The 21,737-nt window shown below is 37.6% G+C and overlaps 1 long non-coding RNA gene across 1 annotated transcript in view; it reads left to right on the forward strand.

Annotated features, from left to right (window-relative positions):
• LOC138704908 (uncharacterized) overlaps positions 1-21,091 on the forward strand; it is a 399,392-nt gene extending 378,301 nt beyond the window's left edge. The window contains exon 3 of the long non-coding RNA XR_011333471.1: positions 20,512-21,091. This is a non-coding gene — a long non-coding RNA (uncharacterized lncRNA). The remainder of the gene's footprint in view (positions 1-20,511) is intronic.
• The last annotated feature ends 646 nt before the right edge of the window (positions 21,092-21,737 follow it).

A 21,737-nucleotide genomic window follows, 5' to 3' on the forward strand; every position in this document is an offset into this window, starting at 1 on the left:
TCCACTCTAATGTACTTCCCAGATTCTTCCTTTCTGTAGTACCATACATAAAACACTCAATATTCTCTACTTACAGTTTCTAATTTACTTTAACTCTCTTTACTACTTTCCTTTTTACTGGTTTATTCTATTCGTATTCCCCTTAACATTTAACACTTAACTAATTATTCCTCAATTTTTCCTCAGTTCCACTTTAGTAACATTTAACGATCGAATTTTCACATTCTTTGTTTAGATAAGGTCGCTCAAATTACACAACTGAAATTTACATTAGAGAAAAGGAAGACTTCTGTCAAAAAGAGGGATTTTGGAAAGGTGCATAGTATCGTCTCTCTTCTGCTAACAACACTATATCATCAGAAAATCTTATGCACTTTATTCTTCTTCTTCCTACTATAAACCCTCCCATGTTCTGAAAACTGTTCATCACTAAATAAAGAAAATTTCCTAATGTTACCATTCCACATAGCAACAGATAAATAAATACCTTCGAAATTCATGATACCAAGGCAAAACACAGTTTAGGCTTTTTTCCAAGTTCGCACTATCTGTATCTGAACTAAAATTAGTTGTACAATTCTGTTTCATTCTATAAGAAAAGGTCTTTCAAAATAAAAGTTAAGTAACTATATTTAGGTATAATAAAACCGTCAAAAGCATATAGTTAATACAATTCATTTTTACAAGAATAAAGAAAAGAAAATCTGTCAACTTTCCCATTACTTTCATAATTAGTTTCAGAAAACGTACAAACTATTTATTCAACATGAGGACCGTAGTATTTTATAATTTACACAATATCATGCAATATAGTTAATATGCAATAGTTAAAAAATTATCCATGCATGGAGCAACGCAGCGAACTCACTGGAGAGGCGTTGCAAGAACCTGATATAGTTAAAAATAAATTATTTACATAATTATGAGAAGAAAATAGCGTCCAGAGATTTCCTTGAATGTTATTTGGATTGCAATTTATTTAAAGTAACTTAAGTTGATAAATGTCTTTGTGATGATTTTTTTTTTTTTCTGGAGATGAGAATTAAAGGAAACAATTAAAGCACGATTAATATTTACAAATGTAATTTCGGACTACCACAGTTACCGGAAAGGCAGCTGAAACATGTATTCGTTTGAGGGACGCTAATAAAAAATAAATTATTTGGGTTTTTATAATCTGAATTGTTACTATATTAATAGTTTAAGTATTAATATTGTATGTTACATAACGTTACCCATACCAACTTTATATTGTACAGACAAAATATTGATTGTTATTGTAATTGGCATTTCATTATACTTCTAAAACTTACTGAATAAGTAAAATAACATACTAGATGGCTTGGGCAGATGATAAGAGGCTGATATAATCGGCATTGACATAACATTAGAACAGCTGAATATATTCTTGTCTGCTGTCCAGAAACACAGTTCCCTATTCACATCCATCAGATCAACATGAGTGCACATCTGTGTATGATTTTGAAAATACCAATTTAATTAAGACAAAGTCTAGAAAAATTAAATCTACAGCTACAGTGGTAATCGTAATCACACCTTAATTACAAGAAGATAAAATAGTTTTATAACATCATAAAATTAGTATAATGTTTCAGTGTTGTTAAATCATAATTTCATTTTCCAGGTAACATTAAATACTTTGGCATATTATAGTGTTATAGAAGTTCTCCACTATATGAATTATTGTTGTGAACACCGCATATTGCTAACCGAGAGTTAACTGCATTCTGCTATTGCCTTCTCGTGATGTATTTCTGTAGCTAGAATTACCCTCAGTTCGACACACTTCTATTCATTAATATTTGTAATTTTCATTTCGTTACACTTTAAATTACTGTACTTTCTTGATAATTAATCTCTTAGTATTATTTTGTAGAAAATTTTATTGCCACATAATTCCTAGTCAATATATTAATTTTAAGTTCATGTAATCCGGTAATGTGTCCTTACACAATCACTTCGTTGATTTAAAAATAAATTAGAATCTTAACAATAATTGTATCTTTAACAGATATTTTATTCCACTGCACATTTCCTCTATGAAAATTGTAAATATTTTAAGTTGTGGCAGCAAAGGTGAGCTGCATCTGTTCTAAGTTCTGTCAGTGGAAGTCAGTGGCGGCTCGTGACGTAAAAAGTGCGTGAAGTAGTGTTAGGGTCACTTCTAATTTTATAACAACAAAAATTATGTATAGACCTATGTATATTAAATACCGGTATATTTAAAAATACGTGTCTTTATCACGATAATAATAAAAATAATAATAATAATAATAATAATAATAATAATAATAATAATAATAATAATAATAATAATAATAATGTAATCATAAATTAACGGTAACAAATAATTAATCATAGCAATTTTATGAAGACAAGTTCAATCCTTCTGTTCATGGCAGCGAATTTATCAGTAACATCGTCGTGAAAAGGCTGATTTTTTAATAATTATGTGCACAATTTGCTTCTGCATGGAAATATTTGCGAGTGACGAGAACCTTTGTTGTGACATGGAATTAAGCAACTACACTAGTTTTTAGTGCGATTCTTGGAAGAAAAACTTCTTTCCGCGAACAAACTTGTTAATAATCAACCCTAAATCTTTAAAGCACACTGATTTTATGAACAAATATTATTCTTAATTTAAAATAGACCTAATAACTAATTTAATAATAGTAGAGAAAATAATTTATAATGCACACAATGGGATCTTTATGCGTACTCGCTCACGAAATCGCGGCAAATTTAACTTTACGTATAGGTTACAGTAGTACCTAGAACACAAACACCATAACCAAGTTTTCAATTCCTCTTACATTATATTTTCACTTTTCTCAAGACTCGTGTTTGCTTCTTTAGCAGAACGGTTAAAAAAGTTATAAACATATTCATTTAATATATCATTTCTATGGGCGAAATTAATTTTAACACTTTTAAATTTCTGTAATTTTCACTGTTAGAGATGGATACCTTGTTTAGTCTCTCTGTCGTTGATTGGCGGAACGTTATGAATTCGTCTCCTCTACTATTTCACGTCTGACCCAAGCCAAGAAAAACTCTTGTTGCGGGGCGAGGAGATGTAGGCTTGTTGCTATGGTAACCATAGCTGAGTGAAACACTAACAGGAGAAAAATTGAACTCCACCGGCGCAGAACGTATCGGAGTCTTGTTGCTACCAACGAGCACAGAATGCATAGAGTAGATATAAACAGCTTGGAGGTGAAGCCGCTTTTGTGGACAGTCGCCATTATGATGCTACCAAAACATTGCGCTCCCGGTTAGCACATGGGCAGTTGATTGTGATGTTGCATCGTTGTTTTAATTAATAAATTAACTAATTTCAATATGCCTACATGTTCTGCGTATGGCTGCACAAACAGGTTTCCAAAAAAAAAAAAAATCCTGGAATAACTTTTCACGGGTAAATATGCATGTGTGAAATGTACTTATTACCGGTAGGCTAGATACGGTAATGAATGATTTAGCCTAAGTTAGTCGGTTAGATTCGTATTGTTCACGTATTTGTTTGATTAAGAGAAAGGATTAGTGTATTGATGTTATTGTAATTAATTTTTATAATCACGAAATCAGACATGCTTTGCAGACTTAGCATTTACGAGCGAAGCTAACCTAACAACCCATGTTGGAAGTTTGTGTCGAGTGCTATAGAAAACTGGTGTACCGAGGTTTCTCTTAAACCGAATGCACGTATTCGTTTGATGAAGAAAAAGAAATAGTGTATTAATATTATTGTAATTAATTTTTATAATCACGAAATCAGACTTATGCTTTACAGACTTAGTAGCTTCATTAACTCGGTCGTGAACTGACTTGACCCACTTGGTAATAAAACTTCACTTTTGTTCGCCGTTATAATCTAATTATATACTATAAACGAAGAGCCTATCAAATATTATATGGTTAAGAGCATTCCATTTTTTCTCTAAACAAAATCGGGACATCTATACGAAATACTGGCAAAAGGAAGAGAATGATAATTTGCGTTAAGAAGCAAGTTTCATTATTAAATCGAAGCAAATGGATCAACCTATAAAAGTAATTATTATAGGGTAGCATTTTTATTGGACTAGTAGCAAAATAAGGTCAAACTGTTATTTTCCTTTTTTTATCATTATTGTTTGTTTAACCTTCCAGATTATCTATTAAATACCATACTGCAATTTGAAGAGCTGCCAATTTAAATAACCTGTATATATGTGATTTATCGATGACAGTTTCGTAATTTTTGCTAAAAATACGTGCATAGCGAATCTGTATTACGAAACAAACAAGAAAGTGTGAGTCCTGCAAGAAATTAGGGACATATGGAATTCTTATTATCATAAGATCTTCTATAACGTAATAGCTATTTTGCAATGTTTTGGTAGCAACAAGATGGCGTCAGGTCCATCAAACCGGCTTCACTCCGTCCAATGGTATTAAGATGCTAGTGTCTACTCTATTGTATTCTGTGCTCGTTGGTTGCTACGGTAACCATAGCAAGCGAAATAGAAAGTCACAATGGAGTCGCCGGCGCTATGTTCTTCTTCAGCGCGGCGCGATTTTTGAACTTACATATACATAAATATCATAAAATCAGTCGCGTTGTAATGTATAGTAAAAGTAAAGTGAATTTTTCAATTTTAAACGTGTAAAAAAATTCTGTTGTGTGACGTAATAACGAAAATTCAGCCACCGGCGTGGCTCAGTCGGTTAAAGCGCTTGCCTGCTGGTCTGAAGTTGCGCTCGGGTGCGGGTTCGATCCCCGCTTGGGCCGATTACCTGGTTGGGTTTATTCCGAGGTTTACCCCAACGGTAAGGCGAATTCTACGTAATCTATGGCGAATCCTCGGCCTCATCTGGCTATCACCAGTCTCATCGACGCTAAATAATGTAATAGTTAATACAGCGTCGTTAAATAACCAACTAAAAAAATAACAGAAATTAAAATATGAAACAGAACTGAAATTGTACCCAACAGAGACATACACTTCGCAAAATATACAACATTGAAATATTAAACAGTTAATTTCTTGACTTATACCACGACAATGGAAATTTCCTTTGATATTCCTACACCAATATGAGAGGATAAAATCTTAATTTCTAAAATGACAATACATTTAACTATTATATGCAATATTCAATAACCTTTTATGCTACAACAATGTAGAAATTTGAGGTAATGCATAACAAAAAAAGACTTCAAAATATTCATTTTTGAAAATTTGATCATTCAAGAAAGTTAGAACATCCAACACTGAAGAATCGTTGGAATTTTTATGTTTGCACTTGAAAGTTACGACTCTTCTGCTGTAATAGAAAACCTCGCAAGATTTTATAAAAAGTGTAACAAAACCGAAGTTGGAATAAACTGCAATAATGTGCAACGAAAATGTAACTAAACATAGAGGGCAAGTGAACTCTGGTTGAAAGATAGTCGTAAGACAAGAAGAGACACAGTCGCCTTATTCATATTGGCAAATGGTGAGAACTGACTGCGTGGAGAAACATCTTCAGTACCTCAATATAAAAGACTGAAAATAACTTCTGATACTATTATGAGTAATGGATCAGTAATAAGAACAATGTGATGTGAAAAGGAACAATATAAAGTATTAAGACAATGCTAAAGAACGTTAAATAACTTAATCTTACTTTAAAGGAAACGAAAACATCATGTTTGAAATGTAAAAAAAAAAATGGTCAGTAGAAATGTACATCTCTAGGGCAGACGAAAAAATATGTACGGTGATTTATTATATAAATGTAATAACCACCACCATATTAAGGGAAATATATATTTTGGCAAATCTTCAGAATTCAGATGGTCAAGACAATTATACCGAGGAAAGAAATTACTCAAAAACAAGCAGCAAATGGAATTGGAAATGGTGTGCGCAATAACTGAACGGGATATAATCTTCTTCTTAATATTGTTCTAAATTAAGGGTGTAGATTACTGCTATAACACTTGGGCACAAATGACCCTTTGTGCACCCCATACACTACAGATCAACCCAGGAGACTGCAATGCGTTACCAGCTTTGCTATGCTGCTGGGATTAATTTCCTCAGAAGACAATGTTTCTTTCCCGAGCTAACGGTGCCTGATGGGCTTAGATCTGAGCAATCCAGCAAAATGGCAAATGATAACTCGGCCTCCATCCTACATTTCCTACAATAGGGCTCGATATATCTAGGTGACAATATATGTAGATGGCAGTGTCCAGTCAAAATTCCAGTTAACCATGTTAAAAATTCTCCTTTCCAATGCCAAGAGTTGTTCAGTTGATTCAGGTTTTGATTCTAAACTTTTCATCAGGCTCTTCTTTAGGACCTATTTGATTATATACTTAGAGATGCCAACACAGGGTTCAGGGCCATAGCATTGGAAGGAACTTCCTTACTTGACCATTAGGCCAGCTTGTTATTGTCATACATTCCACAGTGCCCTGGGACATTTTGATATAGTTTCCAGGCTAGTTCTGCATTCTTCAATTAGCCTGGAGTCGACTCTGTGCGTACTTAGCACACCCTGTGTAGTCTATCAGAGCAAATAAAGATATTCAGGCCGTGACATGATATATTTAGATTTTCCTGAGCGCAAGCTGATTTCATAAAGACTTCAGCTTGCAAAACCGTAGTGTATTAACCAACGGGAATAGATATTCTAGTCCTTGGTCTTACGTCATAAATCCCTGCTCCAGCATCGCTGTAAGTTCTGGAGCCATCCGTGAAGCACACCAGACTGCGATGTGGGAATTCGTTAAGGTGACCTCTCTCCCATTCTTCCCTGTCCAGTAACAATAACGAGATTGATATCAGTTGCCATTTTCCAAATACGTGTCTAGCTACGTGCTTCATTTCTCCCTATCCACTGGCCAAGCCCATGTAGTTGAGACATACACTTTCCCCTTTAAGTACCCCCTCTCCCCTAAATAAAAGTTACATGTTGACAAATCTAGTGACCGCGGTGGCCACAAGCCTTTGCTCACAATCCGCTTTTCGGTGAACATGTGATGAATACGCTTAAGCGACCTCTCAGATGTGTCAGATGTTGCTCCATGTTGTTGAAAGAAGCAGTAATTACGCTCCTCTTCTTTAGTTGGGGATAGAATTCATCCAATAAAGTCAAGTCTACAGCCGTGTTGACTGTAGTGTCGAAGAATATTGGACAGATAATGCGTTTTGCAGTGATAGAGCACCATACACCGATCTTTTGGTCGCGTAGTGGTTGCTCGTACACTAGGTTAGAATTTTCTGTCGCCCAGTACCTGTTCTTTGAGAGTTTACATATCCCGATAGAAGAAACCAAGCCTCATCAATCATGATAAACAACAGTGGGTCCAAATCACCATCCGTAATCATATTCAACAATGTGCAGTAGAAATTTAAACATTTATTCTTATCGGGCTCCTTCAGTTGCTGTCACTCGGTATGATTTGACTTTCAAAGCCTTTAACACACGTTCGAAAATGTTGAGCCAATTTTGTGGTGGACTTTCGAGGACTCGTATTCATCATTTCCTGAATTCATGCCGAAAGTTGAAGTGTCCGGACAGAAAGCGAGCAGAATCCATGTACTGAACTGAAGGGAAACATCAGGAATAGCATCTGCACTAACATCCGTGAGAAATTCACACGTCTTTATATAAACGTGTTAAGACGTGCACAGAAGTGTCTAGATGTTGGTGGAGGGCACTTTCAACATCTTATTACGACGGTTAGCACAGGACACATTCATTTATCCATTTTATTCCATTCCTTTGAAAAGAAGTTTGTTTAAAATCAAATGAGAAGAGGCAGGCAGTTTTATCTGCCCAACCCCGTAATCATTGATATGGAAAAAATGGGTAGAAATATTGAAAGTGGATATTGACATGTTTGTTTCCATATTTTCTTCACAATTTCCAATTCAAATTTTATGTAGAGTATTTCAAGAGTAGAAAGAGAGAAACTTCAATAAATATAAAAAGATAGAGAGAAAATAGAAAGAGAGAAAACCACAAAATAGAGAAGCAAGAAATAAAAGTTATTAAATTCGCGTGAAAAAATATTATTCATCGCACCGAAAGTTACATATCTTACACTTTAACTATCGCATTTACATTTATATGAACGGTTCTACAAAAAAGAAAAAAATGAGACAAAAAGAATGACATCAATTATTTCTTCACATTTTTCGTTGCACAAACATACAGTGACTGATTATATTGTATTGGAGAATTTTGATAATGTGACTTTTACAAATTGAAGCAAAAGAGATATGAAATACAAACCTAAATATTGATTCATGTCACAGAGTATGAACAATGATTGAAAATAACAATGGATGAACAATGGAATGTACTTGCCCACATGGTAGGGAGGTTGGGATGGGCAGGGCGGAACTCGACATGCAGCCACCTCCACGTGGTGAGTTCTGGGTTGTTTCAGTTCAAGAGACTGAAACAAGCAAAGAGCTGCATTTCTTCTGTGAATGGTGGTAAGAAGAATTATACAGAATGTGGCAGTGGAATACATTCAATAGACAACATTATAAATGTGGACTTCAGTGGCAAAGTCAGCTCAACCAATGTACAGCTATTTACAGATGGCTCCAAAACGGAGGAACACGTCTGAGCAGAAGTGGCAGCAGTACAAAAATCGTTAGAAATATGCATAGAAAGTCAAAGATTAGGAAGCGAATGCACGGTTTTCCAAGCAGAACTCATTGGAATCAAAATGGCAATTGATTGGATAATATCCCAACGTAAGGATAAAACATCATATGACATCCACGTCGACTCGCAAGCTGCATTTCATGCAGTAGCAAACAAAAGACCGACACAGCCGATTGCAGTGTACATCAGAAAGAAAATGATCGACCTTAAGAAAACTACGGAAATGTCACTGATCTGGATCAAAGGCCACTCTGGAATTAAGGGCAATGAAAGAGCCGAATATCTGGCCAAAACTGCAGCCAGATATAGAAATACCATACAATATAACTCCATCCCACTACCTCTTTCTAAACGACTAATCCAAAATTATATAAACATTAACATTATATAACAACATACACACAGAGGTAGCACTACATACCAAACAGTATATTCCATCCATCACACATAGGCTCTTAATATCCCTAAGGCCAAACTATATCCTCACCAAATTCTTGACAAACCACGGATGCTTCAAATCATACTTGCACAGAATTAACAAATCACCGTCCCCATTATGCAGCTGCCCCGAGAAAACTGTGCAGTCAGCAATACATTTACTGACGGAATGCACACACTTTTCAACAGACCGGTCTTCAATACTGTCGAAGCAAAATCAGCACCAGATGGTGAGGACACACATAAACCCAGTAAGAGTGACAAGTTTCATCAACATCTACTGTTCTCTTCAAGAATAGCATCCGAAATATAAGTGTATAATAGTGTAAATATCCTGTGTATAACATTGTAAATATCCTGTGATATGCCTATGGCAAAACACAGGTTCTATACTCTAAGCAAGCAAATAAAACAAAGGTGTTCAATAACAGTAACTTCACACACTAAATCCTTAAGACAAAAGGAATAGAATCTTCTTTCGCCAATTTGCGTCCTTTCTTTTTATTTAGTAAGAAATCGATTTTGTTTCTATAAAAATTGCTACATCGCAGTGAATTCAGAAGCACTTGTCAACAGACGAAACACTTCCCCGGAGCACAGATAGCAGTCACGAGGAGACTGCCCTTATAACCTGTACCCACGGTGCTCAGGCTTAAGGTGAGACATGCATCTTGTAACAGTGTTGCAAAATACCTATTACTTAAACTGATTTAATATTAATTAAAGTATTGAAATGCTTCCAGGTATGGTGGGTCCGTATCACCACAGCATGGCGCGTCCTCAGGTTGAGGATAGAGGAGACAGCCTCCATATATGGATGATAGGTGTGAATATATTGAATAAGCAGTCGCGGACAACGGATAAGGGGTGGTCCTCCAGCTTGGGGGTTGGGCGATGAACTAACAACCCACCACCGCAAATAAACAGCTTGTTACGAAACCACGACATAAGCCTCGGATTCATAGATTTCAAAAAGGTATGTGACTCGGTTAAGAGAGAAGTTTTATATAATCTTATTGAATTTGGTAATCTGAAGAAACTAGTTCAATTAATTAAAATATGCCTCAGTGAAATGTACAGCAGAGTCCATATAGATGAGTTTCTATCTGATGCTTTTCCAATTCACTGCGGGCTAAAGCAAGGAAATGCACTATCATCTTTACTTTTTAACTTTTCGTTAGAACAGCGGTCATCAGAACACTGCACTCTCGGGCTAGCGTCTCTTACCCGCAAATCTCTTACAGCACCAGTGTGCTTCCTCCTGCACGAGAGTGCATTTTGCCATGCACTGTTTACCCGTAATCCATTTCAGCGAGTCCTGGCGACCACTGCTCTAGAAAATGCTATTAGGAAAGTCCAGGATAACACACAGGGCTTGGATTTGAACGGATTATATCAGCTGCTTGTCTATGTGGATGACATGAATATTTAGGAGAAAATCCACAAAAGATTATGGAAAAGACAGGAATTTTACTTGAAACAAGTAAAGAGATAGGCTGGTTGGTTTTGCATGAGATTTTAATACCTTGTGTAATCCATGTATTGCTACATATTGTTTCATGTTTATACTTAACAGGAAAACTGGATTCAAAAATATTTAGAAATGTTTTATGAAATTCGTTGAATTTACTGTTCGTATCACTCTGACTGTATACTGATTCCCATGTTTCACTTTTAAGATTTATTTCAAAATTATTTAATGATTCCTGTTTATATTTCTGAATCTCACTTTAATTGTTTTTTTTTTTATGATGTGTTAATATTTATACTTAGGAGATGAGCATCATGATCCGAAAGACCATTAATTATTGGGGTTGTTTGAGATATACCTATTTTATCTTTTCCGATGAATATGTTGTCTATTGCAGTAGCTGAATCCCCCTGTATTCTGGTCGGAAAATTTACTGTGTGTATTAAAATGAAAGATGCTAGAAATGAATTTATTTGATCTTTCCTATTGCTTTTTGTTAGGTAATCGACATTGATGTCTCCGCAAATAATGCACGTTTACTACTAGCGCTGTTTATCAGGTTTATCTCACTATTTTTCACATAGCACACTGGGAAATTCAGCGATGGTTGGGCGTTTAATTTCAATTTTTTCTTTGCTGGTATGTTATCTTTAGCAGCTTTGAATCAGAGGGAAACGTATGATAAATAACACTCGAGCCTTTAGTTTTCCTGCTATAATTCTGACACTCGCTCACCGCACAATTTGGCATTTTGCATGCTATGATAGTAACAATATAGGCCTATTATAAACAGAACACTAGCAACGTCTATAAAAATCATAAACACACCCCGCGTTTTTTAAATTTCAGTAACTACTAAGCGGTTGAGAGTGGAGTGTGTACCAAAGACGTTGTAGTTATATATCTATACTAAAAGCCAGGTCATGGATAAATATATAATAGGATGCGAAACTCACTGAGTTTCCCGTAACACATACTAGAGGCGCTGTTGTAGAATTGATCGTGCTGCCATCTATATGCGGTTAGAGGCGTTATTACATCTAGCAGCGCACCAAGTAGCGAAAAGAGTAACTACTCCGTGCATCCAGCAGCGCACCCAAGTAGCGAAAATAATAACTAATAAACTAATAGCCTCACTAATAATGGTTTCATAAGAGTTTAAGCAAGAGAGAGGTTTACCAGCAAGAGCCAGTCATCACGACGCTTCCAGTGCTTTCTTGTTATTTGTCTTTTACACGAGATAAAAATATTGTCCGAACTGCATGGAGTCATCAGTTTTTCTTTTAAAGTACCTAGTCTGCAGTTTCATTTGTGAAGTCAGGATGAGTTTCGAAATACCGTCTCTAAACTTGGCAGGGATCATAGAACTATTGGGCAAAACTTCGTTACATATTTCACACTGTGGGCATCCATCAGCAAACTCAGGGAATTCCATGTCCAAATATGAATCACAATACTTTCGTTTTTTAATTCCTTTAAGTACCTCTGCACTAGACATCGTAGACTCTGAAGCAGGATCATGTTCAACATATACAGAACTCAATTTCAAGGAATTTGCATTATGTTCTTTTACAGTAAGTTTACACCTGTTGTTATCCCTCTTTAACTGAGCACTGGTTGATAGCTGATGACTCTTAGGTATTACGGAACCCGTCTTAAGTCACAGTTTCATTCCAACCAAAGTTCAGCTAACACTTCTGCAATTAAATTAATATGCAGTATATATATATATATATATATATATATATATATATATATATATATATATATATATATTTGAAGCAACATAATAGTCAATAGATTGTAGATTCTACGTATCACGATTAACAAATGCTATCTGCTTGGTATATAAAACAATAAATAAATTTCGAGAATCATCGAGTACTTGGCAAGCAAGAAAAATCGAGATAGTTCCAATAACGAGTAGATTATTATTGGTGCTTCCATCTAAATAGAAAACGCAAACTATTTTCTGTGAAAGTATTTTCACTTGATGGAAGTAGTTTGCGTTTTTCTCGCTAGAGACTAGATGGAAGCAGAAATTTTTGTCATCTTCATAACTGCCGCAGACGAAGTCCCTGAGAAACATTCGGGGAGCTCTGGGCTCCGCGGAGCACACTTTGGAATCCGCTGCCTTAGACTCAATAAGGGGGGCAAAGGCTAATTTGGATTTCCCGGTCTCCGATCGGGTCAAAAACCCTGATGGAACTGATATTTAACTTTTGCGGTTGATTTCGGTGAAGTCCGGAGGGCCTAATTAGTCAAATCCACTCTCCTCACCTCCACGCTGGGGCCCCCTGGGATCTTTAAAGATGCGAAAGAGAGAGTGGTGTGCGGAAAGCAATGGGAAGCTTCCGCATTTATATATATCCCAAGAAGATTAATTCTAAAAAATAATGGCATGATGAGTCTTTTCCTGGTAAAAAATTCCGGACGTAAACTATCCTCCCAATCGGATGTCCGGGTGGGGGATACTGGGGAAGGACATGTCATGACGAAACGCAACGGAGAGAAGAAAGGAAGATGGACAACAAGATTGACAAGAATATGGAGAAGATTGACAAGAAGATCGACAAGAAGATCGACTGCTGCGTGTTATATGAACACTCCACCAGGTAAGTTGGAGAACTTGAAAAGCAATGAGAGGAATCACCTAACAACTGAGAAGCCGATGATGGTAGACGCTGCCAGCCAGCCTTCGAGCAGCGAGAACGCCGAGTTCGAGGAGAGCGTCATGGAGCTGGGGCGGAGGAAGTTGGTGAAGCTAACAACTGATGAGCCGATGATGGTAGACGCTGCCAGCCAGCCTTCGAGCAGGCAGTACGCCGAGTTCGAGGAAAGCGTCATGGAGCTGAGGCGGACGAAGTTGGTGAAGCTAACAACTGATGAGCCTATGATGGTAGACGCTGCCAGCCAGACTTCGAGCAGCCAGTACGCCGAGTGGGAGGAGAGCGTCAAGGAGCTGGGACGGAGGAAATTGTTGAATCTAGCAACTGATGAGCCGATGATGGTAGACGCTGCCAGCCAGACTTCGAGCAGCGAGTACATCGAGTTCGAGGAGAGCGACATGGAGCTGGGACGGAGGAAGTTGGTGAATCTAACAACTGATGAGCCGATGATGGTAGACGCTGCCAGCCAGTACACCGAGTTCGAGGAGAGCGACATGGAGCTGGGACGTAGGAAGTTGGCGAATCTAAGAACTGATAAGCCGATGATGGTAGACGCTGACAGCAAGCCTTCGACCAGCCAGTACACCGAGTTCGAGGAGAGCGACATGGAGCTGGGGAGGAGGAAGTTGGTGAATCTAACAACTGATAAGCCGATGATGGTAGACGCTGCCAGCCAGCCTTCGAGCACCCAGTACACCGAGTTCGAGGAGAGCGACATGGAGCTGGGACGGAGGAAGTTGGTGAATCTAACAACTGATGAGTGGATGATGGTAGACGCTGCCAGCCAGCCTTCCAGCAGCCAGTACGCCGAGTTGGAGGAGAGCGACATGGAGCTGGGGCGGAGGAAGTTGGTGAATCTAACAACTGATACGTTGATGATGGTAGACGCTGCCAGCCAGCCTTCGAGCAGCGAGTACACCGAGTTCGAGGAGAGCGACATGGAGCTGGGACGGAGGAAGTTGGTGAATCTAACAACTGATGAGCCGATGATGGTAGACTTTGCCAGCCAGCCTTCGAGCAGCCAGTACACCGAGTTCGAGGAGAGCGACATGGAGCTGGGAAGGAGGAAGTTGGTGAATCTAACAACTGATAAGCCGATGATGGTAGACGCTGCCAGCCAGACTTCGATCAGCGAGTACACCGTGTTCGAGGAGAGCGACATATAGCTGGGGCGGAGGAAGTTGGTGAAGCTAACAACTGATGAGGCGATGATGGTAGACGCTGCCAGGCAGCCTTCGAGCAGCCAGTACGCCGAGTTCGAGGACAGCGACATGGAGCTGGGGCGAACGAAGTTGGTGAATCTAACAACTGATAAGCTGATGATGGTAGACGCTGCCAGCCAGCCTTCGAGCAGCCAGTACACCGAGTTCGAGGAGAACGACATAGAGCTCGGACGGAGGAAGTTGGTGAATCTAACAACTGATGAGCCGATGATGGTAAACGCTGCCAGCCAGCCTTCGAGCAGCCAGTACGCCGAGTTCGAGGACAGCGACATGGAGCTGGGGCGGTGGAAGTTGGTGAATCTAACAACTGATAAGCCGATGATGGTAGACTCTGCCAGCCAGCCTTCGAGCAGCCAATACACCGAGTTCGAGAAGAGCGTGATGGAGCTGGGGCGGAGGAAGTTGGTGAAGCAACAACTGATGAGATGATGATGGTAGATGGTGCCAGCGAGCCTTCGAGCAGCCAGTACGCCGAGTTCGAGGAGAACGACATGGTGCTGGGGCGGAGGAAGTTGGTGAAGCTAACAACTGATGAGCCGATGATGGTAGACGCTGCCAGCTAGCATTCGAGCAGCCAGTACGCCGAGTGGGAGGAGAGCGTCATGGAGCTGGGGCGGATGAAGTTGGTGAAGCTAGAGGTTGATCTTTACCACTTCCAGTACGACGTAGACGAATACTACGAAGGTACAGTAACTGTTCAAATTCTAATCTATAGTGGCGCTCTCAGCTATGCAGAAGCAGAATCCGTGGAATCCCAGAGTAATATTACCATTTAAAGTAAAACTTATTTTAGGCCAGTGTCCATGGCCCTTAAAATTAAAAATATTTGAGTCTGATTTAGGCTACAGTCATTCCCTATACAAATGCATATAAGAAATACCGTGCGGTGTAAAAAAAATGCCTGATTTTTGTCGGCATATCCAGCGCAAAGAATTGTGATTCTCTGGATATCTACGGACTCTGTGCACAAGTTCAGGAGTCTTGAATTCGTATTGGTAGTGAATAGAACATTTATCCAGTGGTAACATTCAGCCAGTTCGCACCAGTCGCCCGATTTACTTGTTGAATTTGTCGCAGTTCGTAGAACCTGATCTTAAAATTTGAAGATAAAACAAATTAGGTTGACAGAAAGAAGAACATTAATTTAACATTCCAACATATAAGTCTCTAGCCTTTTTAATACAACAGTAGACATAATCATATCACATTATTAAATCGTTGCTTCTTAACCAAGTGTACAGCCAGTGACAACAGACATAGCCTACAACATCGACGGCCCAACTTGAAAGGGAAACAATTCAAAATTCATGTTTAGAGAATCCTGCATTTTGAAGCTTAATGTTGCTGTGAAAAATCAGAGGATTCTTAATCCAAATTCAAATCATGTTTAATATATGTTGTAAGTTTCCAAATTGGATGTTTCACAGCAACATGAAGCTTTAAACTTAAGTTTTCTCTAAAGTTTAAATTTTGAGTTGTTTCCCTTGAGAACTGGCCCGTCGATATTATGTTTGCAGGCCGATCTGCAATTACTTTGGCAGTCTCCTATCGAAACCCCTTTTCTTTTGAGTGCTAATACCGCATACACAAAACTGAGCCATTGTTTATTATTCCAAAATATTATTTAAAGAAGTAAATAGACTATTATACACTATTAAGCACAGTAATAAGATACTTCGTTTTCCTTTTTAATACCCCTACAATTTGTTATTCCATTTTTAATGGAACATATTTTTATTCATTAAAAGTATTGAAAATTTTGAATTATTTATGGCTGCTGGGTCGGTAGTTGTCAGTATTATTTAAGTTTTTTTGTTTGAATATAAATTCCACACAGAAATCGGGGCAATGCAATGAAACGTGAAAGGATTCCATCGAGAATCCTCCATCTTGCCATGTAAGAAATGTTTATCATCAGAAAGACTGTTGGTGGTCATGTTTCAACCCAGCTATCCCTGCTGAGAGAACAACAGGATCCAGTGTGCAACAGATCGCCTATGACCAATCTTTTATCTCCTGGGAGAATACTAAATCTGCCAGAGATACATGATACCGAATCTATCGCAGTTCAACTAGAAACAATAAGATTGAAAGCGCAAAATACATTCGAAACCCTCATTCAAGTACTTAGGTGAAGATTCTAGATTTAGAATCTGACATAAAAGGTCTAAAATAGAGAACTCTTTACTTAAAATGAAATGTGTTTGCTAATAGGTAACAGGGTTCTTCCAATGCTTGACATGGTAGTGTGGTACAAAAAACTGCACTTTCAAAAATTCAAATTCCCACAATCATGCATAAATGTATAAAACAAGCACAACAATTTCACTAAAACATTACCATTTACAGATCACTCCTGGACTGAGAGGTATATAATTTGTAACACAGGAAAAGAAAAACGTGAAAACAACTTTTGAAGAAGTTGGGAACTCCTATCAGTGTTTGGGTAAAAGTTGAAGAAGAAACGTCTTCTGCTCATCTTTCATTGTACCGTACTTGTTGAATTAACTTGTAACAGTATGTTGTACAAATATGTATGCAGATGCATCTTTAGATAGTATAGCATTTTCTTTAGGTCCTTATGTGGAGCACAGGGCTACAAGAAACAAAGGAAACTTTGTCCTATTCCTGGCTGGGGGCGCTTTGAGATAATTCAAATAATATGACGGTGTGGACAGACATTCAAAGCTCTGCGCATGCATAGAACAGCATTTCCAGGAAACATAAGTTGTTTCTCAGTAAGGAACATGCGTGTCTACCTTGTGCTTATAAACGCGTGTATTTCCTGCTTATGTTGTTTTTATTTAATTTCTGTATATAGTGTATAGTTTGGTTTAGGGCGTAATAGATCAACTAATGATCAGATATATTGTATTCGACAGATAATGGAGAAAAAATGGGAGTATAAGGGTACAGTGCATCAGTTTTCATATATTTAAAAAAGGCATATGACTCGGTTAGGAGAGAAGTTTTATATGATACAGTATTCTTACTGAATTTAATATTCCCAAGAAACTAGTTCGGGTAAGTAAAATGCGTCTCAGTGAAACTTACAGCAGAGTCCGTATAGGTCAGTTTCTGTCAGATGCATTTCCAATTCACTGTGGGTAAAGCAAGGAGATGCACTATCACCTTTACTTTTTAACTCTGCTCTAGAGTATGCCATTAGGAGAGTCCAGGATAACAGAGAGTGTTTGGAATTGAACGGGTTACATGAGCTGCTTGTCTATGCGGATGACGTGAATATGTTAGGAGGAAATCCACAAACGATTAGGGAAAATAATGGGAATTTTACTTGAAGCAAGTAAAGAGATAGGTTTGGAAGTAAATCCTGAAAAAACAAAGTATATGATTATGTCTCGTGACGAGAATATTGTACGAAATGGAAATATAAAAATAGGAAATTTATCTTTTGAAGAGATGGAAAAATTCAAATACCTAGGATAGAAATGATACTCGGGAGGAAATTAAACACAGAATAAATATGGGAAATGGCAGCTATTATTGGATTGAGAAGCTTTTATCATCCAGTCTAGTGTAAAAAAATCTTGAAGTTAGAATTTATAAAACAGTTATATTATCGGTTGTTCTTTATGGTTGTGGAACTTGGACTCTCATTTTGAGAGAGGAACATAGGTGAAGGGTGTTTGAGAATAAGGTGCTTAGAAAATATTTGGGGCTAAGAGGGATGAAGTTACAGGACAATGGAAAAAGTTACACAACACAGAATTGCACGCATTGTATTCTTCACCTGACATAATTAGGAACATTAAATCCAGACGTTTGAGATGGGCAGGATGTGTAGCACATGGGCGAATCCAGAAATGCATATAGTGTGTTAGTCGGGAGGCCGGAGGGAAAAAGACCTTCGGGGAGGCCCAGACGTAGATGGGAAGATAATATTAAAATGGATTTGGGGGAGGTGGGATATGATGGTAGAGACTGGATTAATCTTGCTCAGGATAGGGACCAATGGCGGGCTTATGCGAGGGCGGCAGTGAACCTCCGGGTTCCTTAAGAGGCAGTAAGTAAGTAAGTAAGTAAGAAGTAAGTAAGTAAGTAAGAAGTATATAGTATAATGCTATTACTTACTTACTTACAAATGGCTTTTAAGGAATCAGAAGGTTCATTGCCGCCCTCACATAAGCCCGCCATTGGTCCCTATCCTGTGCAAGATTAATCCAGTCCCTATCATCATATCCCACCTCCCTCAAATCCATTTTAATATTATCCTCCCATCTACGTCTAGGCCTCCCTAAAGGTCTTTTTCCGTCCGGTCTCCCAAGTAACACTCCATATGCATTTCTGGATTCGCCCATGCGTGCTACATGCCCTGCCCATCTCAAACGTCTGGATTGAATGCTCCTAATTATGTCAGGTGAAGAATACAATGCGTGCAGTTCTGGGTTGTGTAACTTTCTCCATTCTCCTGTAACTTCATCCTGCTTAGCCCCAAATATTTTCCTAAGCACCTTATTCTCAAACACCCTTAACCTATGTTCCTCTGTCAGAGTGAGAGTCCAAGTTTCACAACCATACAGAAGAACCGGTAATATAACTGTTTTATAAATTCTAATTTTCAGATTTTTGGACAGCAGACTGGATGATAAGAGCTTCTCAACCGAATAATAACACGCATTTCCCATATTTATTCTGAGTTTAATCTCCTCCCGAGTGTCATTTATTTTTGTTACTGTTGCTCCAAAATATTTGAATTTTTCCACCTCTTGGAAGGATAAATCTCCAATTTTTATATTTCCATTTCGTACAATATTCTGGTCACGAGACATAATCATATACTTCTTTTCCGGATTTACTTCCAAACCGATCGGTTTACTTGCTTCAAGTAAAATTTCCGTGTTTTCCCTAATCGTTTGTGTATTTTCTCCTAACATATTCACGTCATCCGCATAGACAAGAAGCTGATGTAACCCGTTCAATTCCAAACCCTGCCTGTTATCCTGAACTTTCCTCATGACATATTCTAATGGGAAGTTAAAAAGTAAAGGTGATAGTGCATCTCCCTGCTTTAGCCCGCAGTGAATTGGAAAAGCATGAGATAGAAACTGAGCTATACGGAATCTGCTGAATGTTTCACTGAGACACATTTTAATTAATCGAACTAGTGTCTTGGGAATACCAAATTCAAGAAGAATATCATATAATGCTTCCCTCTTAACCGAGTCATATGCCTTTTTGAAACCTAAGAATAACTGATGTGCTGTACCATTATACTCCCATTTTTCCTCCACTATCTGTCGAATACAAAAAATCTGATCAATAGTCGATCTATTACTCCGAAAACCGCACTGATGATCCCCAATAATTTCATCTATGTACGGAGTTAATCTTCTCAAAAGAATATTGGACAAAATTTTGTACGACGTCAACAAAAGTGATATTCCAGTTTAATTCTATTTGTGTATATAATAGTCAGGGAAAGGATTTATATGTAAATACATATTTACTTATAAAGCTAATATAATTTATATTTTGCATTATCTTTATGTTTCACAATGTGTAGGGTTGAAAAATCCTACTTTTATTTTCCATATTTTTCCATATTTTAGAGTTTAGTACATATTTTCGTTAATTTCCATATATTTTCCATATTTCATATAAAACAGTCCATATTATATTAGGTTTAACAATAAAACAAAACAAAATTCCATTAACTTTTAAAAATACATTTCAACAATAGAGATTTAAACACATGTTCAGTAATCCCTTTAACATCAGAGTTATTTGAAAATTAGCAGTCCTATCAACAATGGGAAAGTAAGTTACAAAACTGTATTAATTTAATTTAAAATTTTTAACAGACTTCAGTTGTGCAGCTCAACAGTTAAATGCCAGTCAGAGTACACATAGGTTCAGTTTTGTAAATCATACTATAAAGACGGTAAATATGCCAAAAGTACGTCATTCAGTCAATTTAAAATCAAAACTAACAAGTTACATTTCAGAATTTAAAGAAGATGGTTTATCAACTGACAATAAAATATTATTTTGTAATTTGTGTCAGTGTGCAGTATCATCTACACAAAAGTTCCTGGTGCAACAACACATTACAACTAGTAAACATCAGGCCAACAAACAACTAAATTCCAAGCAGAGACAATTGTTTTTAACACAACCAACAACATCGAATGTAAGATCTGAGTTTAACATCGACCTGTGCCGTTCTCTCATCTCTGCTGATATTCCTCTCTACAAACTAAAGAATAAGGTCTTCAGGGAATTCCTTGAAAAATATACTCAACATACAATCCCGGATGAGTCAACACTTAGGAAGACGTATGCTCCATCCATCTACGATGAGACAATACAGAAGATAAGAGATGAAATTAAAGATAGTTCAATTTGGGTTTCCATTGATGAGACTCCCGACAAAGAAGGTAGACTTGTTGGTAATGTAGTTATCGGTTTGTTAAGTGAACAATATTCTGAACGAATTCTTTTACATTGTGATGTTCTAGAAAAGTGCAATAACAAAACTATAGTTAAACTGTTCAACGAAGCTATGGGTATCCTGTGGCCAAAGGGTATTATGTACGATAATGTGTTATTCTTTATTAGCGATGCTGCCCCTTATATGGTCAAAGCTGGACAAGCATTATCTGTTGTATATCCTAAATTGACTCATTTTACTTGTGTGGCGCATGCATTTCATCGTGTGGCAGAAGTGGTCAGAGACAATTTCCCTAAAGTAGATTTGTTGATTTCATCAGTGAAAAAAGTATTTCTCAAAGCTCCCAGTAGAGTTAACGTGTTGAAAGAAATGTACCCTGAAATTCCATTGCCACCAAAGCCAATTTTAACTAGATGGGGTACATGGCTAGAAGCAGTTGAATATTATGCCGAACATATAGACTCTATTAACAATGTTCTCCTTGCATTGGACTCTGAAGATGCAGTCTCAATTGATACTGCGAAAACAGTTACCTGTGACATAAGTGTGAAGAATGACTTAGCTCACATTCAGCATACATTTTCATGCATCATAAAAACGCTCAAAAGTCTCCAAAATAGGCACCTTTCACTATCTGAAAGTTTTGAAATTATAAATAGTACTGTGAAACAACTGAATCGTGGTAGAGGTAAAGTTGCAGATGCAGTAAGAGCTAAGGTGGACACTGTACTTTCAAAAAACCCTGGATATGAAGAACTACAAAAGGTTGTTGCTGTGATGAGTGGTGAATCAACAGTGAAGATTAACTTGGACTTATCCCCAGCAGACATTGTGAAATT

This window comes from Periplaneta americana, chromosome 8 (assembly GCF_040183065.1).
Source record: "Periplaneta americana isolate PAMFEO1 chromosome 8, P.americana_PAMFEO1_priV1, whole genome shotgun sequence".
In the NCBI taxonomy this organism is placed as follows: domain Eukaryota; kingdom Metazoa; phylum Arthropoda; class Insecta; order Blattodea; family Blattidae; genus Periplaneta; species Periplaneta americana.